The 8,649-nt window shown below is 41.5% G+C and overlaps 1 pseudogene; it reads left to right on the top strand.

Annotated features, from left to right (window-relative positions):
- Nucleotides 1–6,626: 6,626 nt before the first annotated feature.
- LOC105296193 lies at nt 6,627–7,137 on the top strand (annotated as a pseudogene).
- The last annotated feature ends 1,512 nt before the right edge of the window (nt 7,138–8,649 follow it).

The following is an 8,649-nucleotide window of genomic DNA, read 5'->3' as shown; positions in this document are numbered from 1 at the left end:
CCTCCCCAATCTGGCAATCACCATTTTGTTCTCTGTATCTATGAGTCCATCTTTGTTTTGTTCATTTATTTATTTTGTTCCTTAGATTCCACATATAATTTAAATAATATGGTAAAGGTATAAACTTTTAGAAGAAAACATAGGGGGAAAGTTTCATTTCATTGCATTTGGCAGTGATTTTTGGACATAACACCAAAAGCACAAACAACAAAAGAAATAATCATAAATTGGACTTCATTGAAATTTAAAACCTTGTGCATTGAAGGATGCTATCGACAAAGTAAAAGGCAGCTCACCAAAATGGGAGAAAATATTTGCAAATCATATATCTGTTAAAATATTAATATCAAGGATAAATAAAAATTCTGCAACTCAAAGATGAAAAAACAAATAACCCAATTAATATATGGGCAAAGGACCTGAACAGACATTTCACCAATGAAAATATACAGACATCTAATAAACACATGAAAAGACGCTCAACATGATAAGTCAGAAAAATGCAAGTCAAAACCACAATGAGATACTACTTCATACTCATTAGGATGGCTATTATAAAAAATAAGAACAAACAACAGCAACAACAAAACCCTCAGAACATAACAAGTGTTGGCAAAGATGTAGAGAAATTGGAACCTTGGTGCATTCCTTGGTGCATTGGAACCTTGGTGCATTACTGGTAGGAATGTAACATAGAGCTGTGGAAAACTATATACCAGGTCCTCAAAATATTTAACCTATAATTATTATATGATCCAGCGATTCTACTTCTGGGTATATATCCAAAAGAAATGAAAACAGAGACTCAAAAAGATATTGGTACACTTGTGTTCATAGCAGCATTCTTCACAGTAGCCAAAAGGTGGAAACAACCTAAATTTCCAACGATGAATGACTGTATAAACAAAATGTGGTGTAAACATACAATGGAATATTATTATATAAGCATACAAGGAAGGAAATTATGACACATACTATAACATGAGTGAATTTTGAAGACATTATGGCAAGTAAAATAAGCCAGTCACAAAAGGACAAATATTGTATGAATCCACTTACAGGAGGTACCTTACCTAGAGCAGTCAAATTCGTGGAGACGGGCTGGGAGGAGAGGGAAATCTAGAGTTATTATTTAATGGATACAGAGATTCTGTTTGGGAAGATGAAAAAGTTGTGGAGATAGATGGGGATGATGGTTGCATGATAATGTGCATGTACTTAATGCCATTGAACTGTTTCCTTAAAAATAGTTAAAACAGTAAATTTTATGTTATATATATTTTATTTCAATAACAAAAAAAAGATATTGGTACTTTGTAACCAATGGCCACCTCCCCCATGCCAGGAAATCTCTGATCTCTAAATCCCCTGGGCTGGGGATAATGCTGTCTGCCCGGTGAGGACTGATGCAGATACTCCTCAGGGCTGCCTCTGGAGGTGACAGGCAAGCAGCCAGAAGAAGTGAGGAAGACAGAGGCCACAAAGAGAAGGCAAGACTGACCAAGCTTTTAAGCCTTTACTCCTGGTCCTGACTTCCCCAGAGACGAACTGCTTAACCAAAAATTTGCCCTTACAATGGTCCCATTGCCCCAGCCTTGTTCTCCTAAACCCTTCAGCTGCTTTTTCAAGTATGCTGCCTCAGACCATCACTGATATGAAACTGTCAGTCTCAAATTCTGTCCAGCTTTTTTATCTTCTTCAACTTTTGATGTCTCTGCTCTTCATTAAAGGCTCACGTTGCAAGGATTCTAGTGCAGCCTGGGCCACATCTTGGGAAGGCAGTCAGTTGGTACTCCTGTCTTGGCACCCATCTCACTAATCACTCAGGGAGGGCTGGGCTGCATCCTGGCCAGCGATCGATGGTGCTAATGGCTTCTAGTCCATTAGGGACGGAAGGGTTCCAGCTTATGCAAGGCAACAGCAGCACAGTGCTTATCAGTCCTGCCAGACAAAGACTTTGGGAATGTTCTTGGGAGTTCCCCGAGTGCTCAAGACAGGGGATAGTGGAAAGAAAAACGTTCTCTCTGGGCCCTCTGATGGTTCTGTCTTGTGCCAGATTCCTCGTCCTTCCTAGTCCCTCGGAGACAAGTCCTGGCAGAGATTCACTCCCTGAAGCAGCTTTCTTGCCTGTATCTTTTGTAAAACTGTCTAAACAGTCATCCTTCTGCCAAAACTGCAGTCCACTACTGTGAATTATCTTCACAGAGCCCTTTAAGCAGAACACTCCGTGGGCCAGGACCCCAGAGGCAGCACATGGGCAGGTATAGCCTCTGCTGTGCTGCCTGCAGGGTCATCCCTGTGTGGTCCAGGGGGCGGCTCTTGGGCATGCCAGTCAGGATGACTTAATCTGGAAAATAAGCTCAACAGTTAGCAAAAATGACTTTTTTTCTCCTTGTTAATGAGTAACCACAGGACAATAATGTACCCCTGGACCTGCTCAGTGTACTGTTTTAGTAGTGGCACTCGACTGCACAGAATTATGTCAGTTTCACTCCGGAGCACCTCATAGTCAGGTAGCAAGATCTTATCTATCACGTCGTATTCACTTAAGCCCATCTTTTAGCTGTGATTTATGCAAATCTTCATCTCTAGTGGCATCAAAATCCAAGATCCCCAAAATGATCATGTGTCCTCATGTCCTAATTGTCTTTATGATTGTGGGCAATAGCTGAAATTTCCCTATCCTCTGGGCAGGAACTTTTGGGAATAATGACAAAATAGAATGGGAAAGGAGCTGGATTTTATTTGCATCTTAACAGTTGAGTGAAGCCTTGACTACCCATAATGATGTGTTACCAGGTTCAAATCATGCTGGCACATGCCCTACCTGTCAGGTATAATAATGGGGTTTTGAATGGTTCCATTGTAGCCCCAGAGTTAAAGTCCAGCTGAGTAACTTGGGGTTGAGTGAAAGCATGTCCACAATAAAGATACTGCTCTTCTCCATTGAAACTGAAGCATAGACAGAGCTCTTTCTGCTCATGGCAAGTCCCGTCTTCAGATCTGTTGCTAAAAGGGAAATGAGCCCTTCTCTTATATGTTCCTTTAGTAGCTTCCTCTTTAAAATAGTGACTCTCCCACCTTTAGAAATTCAGCATTGAAATGACGTCATTAAAATTTGCCATAAATAGTGCAAATATTTTTTTCAAAGTGGTTGTGATTATCAGCAGCAAAATATAACCACAACCAACACCCCTCCCCATACAACTAAAAATATTTTAAATAGTTTTCCCACAATTCCATCCCAGGATCTCTCACTCCTCTTATTTGAAATGCAAAGCAGATTTTTTTTTTTTTTTTTGGTCCAGGAAAGGATATTTTTTTAATCCAAGTACTGCAAATAGGAAACCAGAGGATGGGGTCTCCAGGCTGGGACAAATAATGGCTACCTCCTCCCTGGCCGAACAAGGGGAGAAGGTGGCCCCTACACTCTCGACAGTCAATACCGCCCCTCGCCCCCACACTGTGTTGCAGCATCCTTGGGACTGGGGTAGTCAGTAACCCAGCCTGCTTTGCTCCAGGCCCCTTCCCCCAAGAGCATCTTGGAGGAGGGGAGCGTGTGCAGAACAGGAAGCAATGAGGGAACATTTGGTGCTGGTAGCAGTAGCAATGACAGACGTTTGAAAATGAAATATTGAACAAAAAACAACACGACTGTCCAGAGGTAGTTTGTGAACAGAGGAAAGATGAAACCATAACGTTGCGGGGATGGGGAGGAGCAGAAGGGTGGGAGTGGCAAGGGTAGCTCCTCAGTAGTGCCACATGTGAGGAAACGAGGCCTAGAGTGGAAGCGGATGTGGTAGGGAGCTCAAGTCCCTCCTGCCTTCCTTCCTGTGCCCCAAGAGGCTGTCCAACCTAGTGCAGGGACTAGGCAAGGTGGGGAAGGAAGGAAAGTGGGTGTGTGCTGCACCTGGTTAGATACAGGTTGATTAAAGAGCATCTTGGGGCCAAGTAGCCCTATCCATTGGCCACACCTGCTGCTGCTGCTGCTGCTGCTGCTGCTGCTGCCAGTACAACAGAATGAGCAGGTCAGAATGATGGGGCTTGGGCTCCTTTTAGGGCCAGGGAGCTTTCCCAGGCCCCTTAATGGGATTCCAGAGGGAAGAGTGGGGGAGAAAGGACCCCAAACCAGGAGCCCAGTCAACAATGTCCCTACCACTGAGAGTGGGGACACAGCAGGTTCAAGGGCATCTAAGTGGGAAGTCAGCTTTGTCCTGGAGGATAAGGACAAATGTTCCACCAAATGTTCTCTCATTGCTTCCTGTTCTGCACACGCTCCCCTCTTCCAAGATGCTCTTGGGGGAAGGGGCCTGGATAAGGTGAAGGAGGTCACCAGGAGCAGAGACCAAAGGAAAACTGTTCCCCACCTGGGCCACCAAGGCCCTGCAGGGCTGCATGCTGTGTAGTACTGCAGAGGGTACAGGTGGGAGGCGGTGATGTGTGGTGGGGGCACTGGGAAAGGAGCTGCTCAGTGCCAGTAGGAAACTGCTTCAAATTGCCATTCTGTAACCAGATGGAGAAAACTCTTTGCTCTGAAAGGGTTCATGTGATCAGGTAGCCCCCGTTCTCCCCAGATAATCTCCCTATCTTGACACCAACTGATCTGGAAACTTAATCACATCTGCAAAAGGCCATTACAGGAGTTCCTAGATGGGTGTTTGATTGAATAACTGGGAGAAGTACATGTACACCAGGGTCTGGAAGTTAGGACACTAAGATCAAAGTGTCGGCAGCGTTGGTTTCTTCTGAACCTCTCTCCTTGGCTTGTAGATCTCCCTCTGTCTTCACATGGTCTTCCCTGTGTCTTAATTCTCTTCTTGTAAAGACACCAGTCACTTTGGATTAGAGCCTACCATATGATCTCATTTTACCTTAATCACCTCTTTAAAAGCCCTATCTCCAAATAGTCGCATTCTGTGGCACTGAGAGTTAGGGTTTTAACATATGAATTGGGAGGGAGGGGACTCAATTCAGCCCATAATAGGGCAAAAAAGAAGAGAGCTATAGATGTAGATATATGTCTGTATATGCATATCTGTGGAATATGCAAAAGAAATCGTCAATTCTATTTGTCCTCCTGAATGTCTAGAGGATGGAGAGGAAAGGGGGATGTTTCATTATATATCCTTTAGAACAGCAGTCCCCAACATTTTTGGCACCAGGGACCGGTGCTCCTATGAGAATCTAATGCCAGATGATCTGAGGTGGAGCTGAGGCGATGATGCTAGTGCTGGGGAGCAGCTGCAAATACAGATGAAGCTTTGCTCACACACCCACTGCTCGCCTCATTGGGGACCCCTGCAGTAGAACCTTCTGAATTTTGTATAATTACTTATAGTATGTATCAAAAGAATATAAAAATAGAAAAAATTTTAAATCAAGAAGTTGAGTTGGCATCTGAGACTTCAGACCATATCTGATGTTTAATGGGAAGACTGTTTCTCTGTTGATGTAGTAACTAGTCCTTACATTCTTCAACGACAACGATTGCCTGCCTGGCACTTACGTAATGAAAATAAAGCTACTGGAAGCTAATGTTGTCATAAGATAAATGTTTCTTATTTTAATAATATGCATCTGGACATTTATCTACGTTCAGAATCCAATTTCCTGTGACAAAAGAATTAACTAACTTTAATACATAGGATAATACATTTGTAGCTGACAAACATTTTCAAGTAGTAAAGTACATAGCATAATGATGAATGTTCACTTAGGCTAAGATACGTGTAATTGAACAACATTTTTATAAGTTATTTATAGCTGAAATACTATGACCTGTATTGCTATAAGATGAGAAAACAAAGCTGTGCCTTAATAAATCTATGTTAAGAATAAATTTCCCAACATCTCTTCAAAAGTTGAGAAGGTGTAGATTATAGGCAGTAAGACTGGTAATACTACACCCCAGGATGTTTTGAGAGATAATCATAGCAACTAGTAAAGTAGTACAATTGTTTAGTGCTATATATTTGTGAAGTGTTTTTACATATAGTTCATTTGTTTCTTGCAACTACTCTTCCAAGTATAAATTTTGACTCATATTTTGCAGATGAAAATATGAGTCAGTGTAGCAGGAAAATGGCAAGCATCAATTCTGAGTTTTCTTGTAATTCGAAGGTTGTTTGTTTTGGTATTTATATCAAGAAATATTGCCATTTACAGAAATTGGTCCAGTTTCAAATTGGACAGTGGGTCTGCCCAAGTACCAATAAAATGTGATTCAGGGACCAAAAGTGAGAAATCACACAAGAGAAGACAAAATATCTTACATAGTACGTGGTCACTTATTTATTGAGTGATTATTAGTAATAATTGCATTATGCAAAGCATTTTCACAGAGTTTATTTCATTTTATCCTTCCATGTAGATATATAGAACAATTATTACCACAAACCATCAAAGAGGCATTATACTACTAATAAAATGTCTTTAATAATATAAACCCTGTCTTACTTTCTGCCTATGCTACGGAATACGTCAATAAATATCCACAGATGACCCTAAAACCCTACAAACCACAATACATGATAGAATCCAATGACAGAGTAGTAACTGGACATGAAAAGGTTTTTCTTTTGCCCTAGAATTAAATATTTACTTTCCCAGATGCAGCAACCGTCACGATGTTGATGCCCAAGAAGAAAGGATTGCTACTTATGACTTCCCTTTTAAGGAGGGAGTGATGGCGGCCAAGAATATCCGGAGCTGGCAGACGATGTGCCTAATAATCTTCACGTCATGAAGGCCATGGAGTCTCCCAAATCACGAGGCTACGTGAAGGAACAGTTTGCCTAGAGACATTTCTACTGGTGCCTTACCAATGAGGGGGCCCAGTATCTCCCTGAGTACCTCCAGCTGCATCCCCTACCTCCCATCCCCCTGGGGATCATGCCTGCCAATTTGCGCTGCAGCTGGCCTGAGACTGGCAGGCCAAGGCCCAGTGGTCTGGAGGGCGAGCGGAACTGCGAGGCTGACTCGATGGGAGACTTGACAGAGACACCTACAGATGGAGCGCTGTGTCCTCTGGGGCCGACAAGAAAGCCGAGGTCCGGGATTGGGTCAGCTACGGAATTACAGTTTAGAGACGGATTTGATCGTGAAAGTGGTCAACCACCTCAGTAAAGTTGGAGGAATTATTTTTTGTTAAATAAACTTGTAGCCAGAAAATATTTTGTAAAATTAAGTATTCAGCAATTTGCACTGTAGAGTGTTACAAGGCAGGCGCAGGCTCTCTCCAAGGTCCTGAGGACCTGACAGGGTCCCAGCCCACCAGCTCAGCACAGAATAATGGATTGACTTGCATATTGAGAATATTTACTCCATAGCTTTGGTTACCAATTTAAAGATCTGATTGCAATTGTAACAGCAGAAATTCACTTGAATTGCCTGTGGACTAGCCAGAGATGAGGACCCTATTCAGGAAATGATATAAACTAACAAAGCAACTCTACTTCCAGGCTTAGCTTAGAAGCAAATTCTGAAACGGCGGATTCAGTCTTTTGTTCTCTAAGAAACCCTGTGTAACCTCCAAATTTCTGAGAGCCAGCAGAAGAAACTTTAGAGCAAATCTATTTGGATTCTCTTATTTTCCATACTAGGAAATCATGATCAATACCCAGATATCATGTCACTTTTCGGAATAACAGGAAAACAGGATTTAAAAATATTATATGTGTGCATTCACTGTGCTTCATTTTGCCTGTCAAAGACAAATATAGCATCATAGTAACTTATTTTGGAAATGACATTGGTGAACTTACTTGTTGACAAAAGTATCTTAAGAATTTAAACATTTATTCATTCAAGTATTTAACATACATATTTACAACCTATGAGAATCACTACATGGTAAGGCAATAAGAAGATAGCTATATCTTCAGACTCAGATGGACTTAGGTTTGAATCCTGACTCTGTCACGTACTACCCGTGTGACCAGTAAAATGGTGATATATCGCCTGCTCCAATAGGGTTGTTGTAATACTCAATAAGATCATGCATGTAAAGCTCTAACTGAATAGTCTCCCCTGTTTTTGTATATGAATGTATGTGAGTGTGTGTGTATATACTATTAACTACAGTCACTCTCAAAGAGGCAGGGGAATGGTCCAGCAATAAGTATATTTTGATACATTTGATACTTACCTTGTACAATTCACTTAATTTCACTGAGCCCGAGTTCTACATCTGTGAAAGATTTCCTACTTTCCTTGCAGAGTTATTGTGAGTTCAGAGTGGGATAATACACGTGAGAGTTTCCTGTAAACTATAATGTGCTAGATAAATGTGGAGGACTAGTAAAGTATTACTGAAAAGGGATTCAGGTCTCTTACCTAATTCCTCTTTCAAATCTTCAGCAATCAAGAAGGTTTCTATAATAAAGACATTAGTGAAGCATCTTAAGGATCTCAGAATGGGCCCATCATGTCTTATCCTTATGCCCATTGCATCCTTTCATGTCACTAAATAGACAGAAATTAGAGCTACACAAATACAAGCACCCTACTGAAAAACAAGCATATGTCCTCGCCTACGTGGCCCACTTGCAGCAAATAAAGATTACTTTCTATTTAAGAGAGAAAAAACACCACTTCCACTTTTAGGTATCCACACTGAAGAAATTCTCACATGTACACAGAGGCACATAC

The sequence above is a fragment of the Pteropus vampyrus genome, unplaced genomic scaffold (assembly GCF_000151845.1).
Source record: "Pteropus vampyrus isolate Shadow unplaced genomic scaffold, Pvam_2.0 Scaffold122, whole genome shotgun sequence".
Taxonomy (NCBI): domain Eukaryota; kingdom Metazoa; phylum Chordata; class Mammalia; order Chiroptera; family Pteropodidae; genus Pteropus; species Pteropus vampyrus.
The sequence above is the reverse complement of the archived record's forward strand: the minus strand, read 5'-3'. Positions and strand labels throughout refer to the sequence as shown.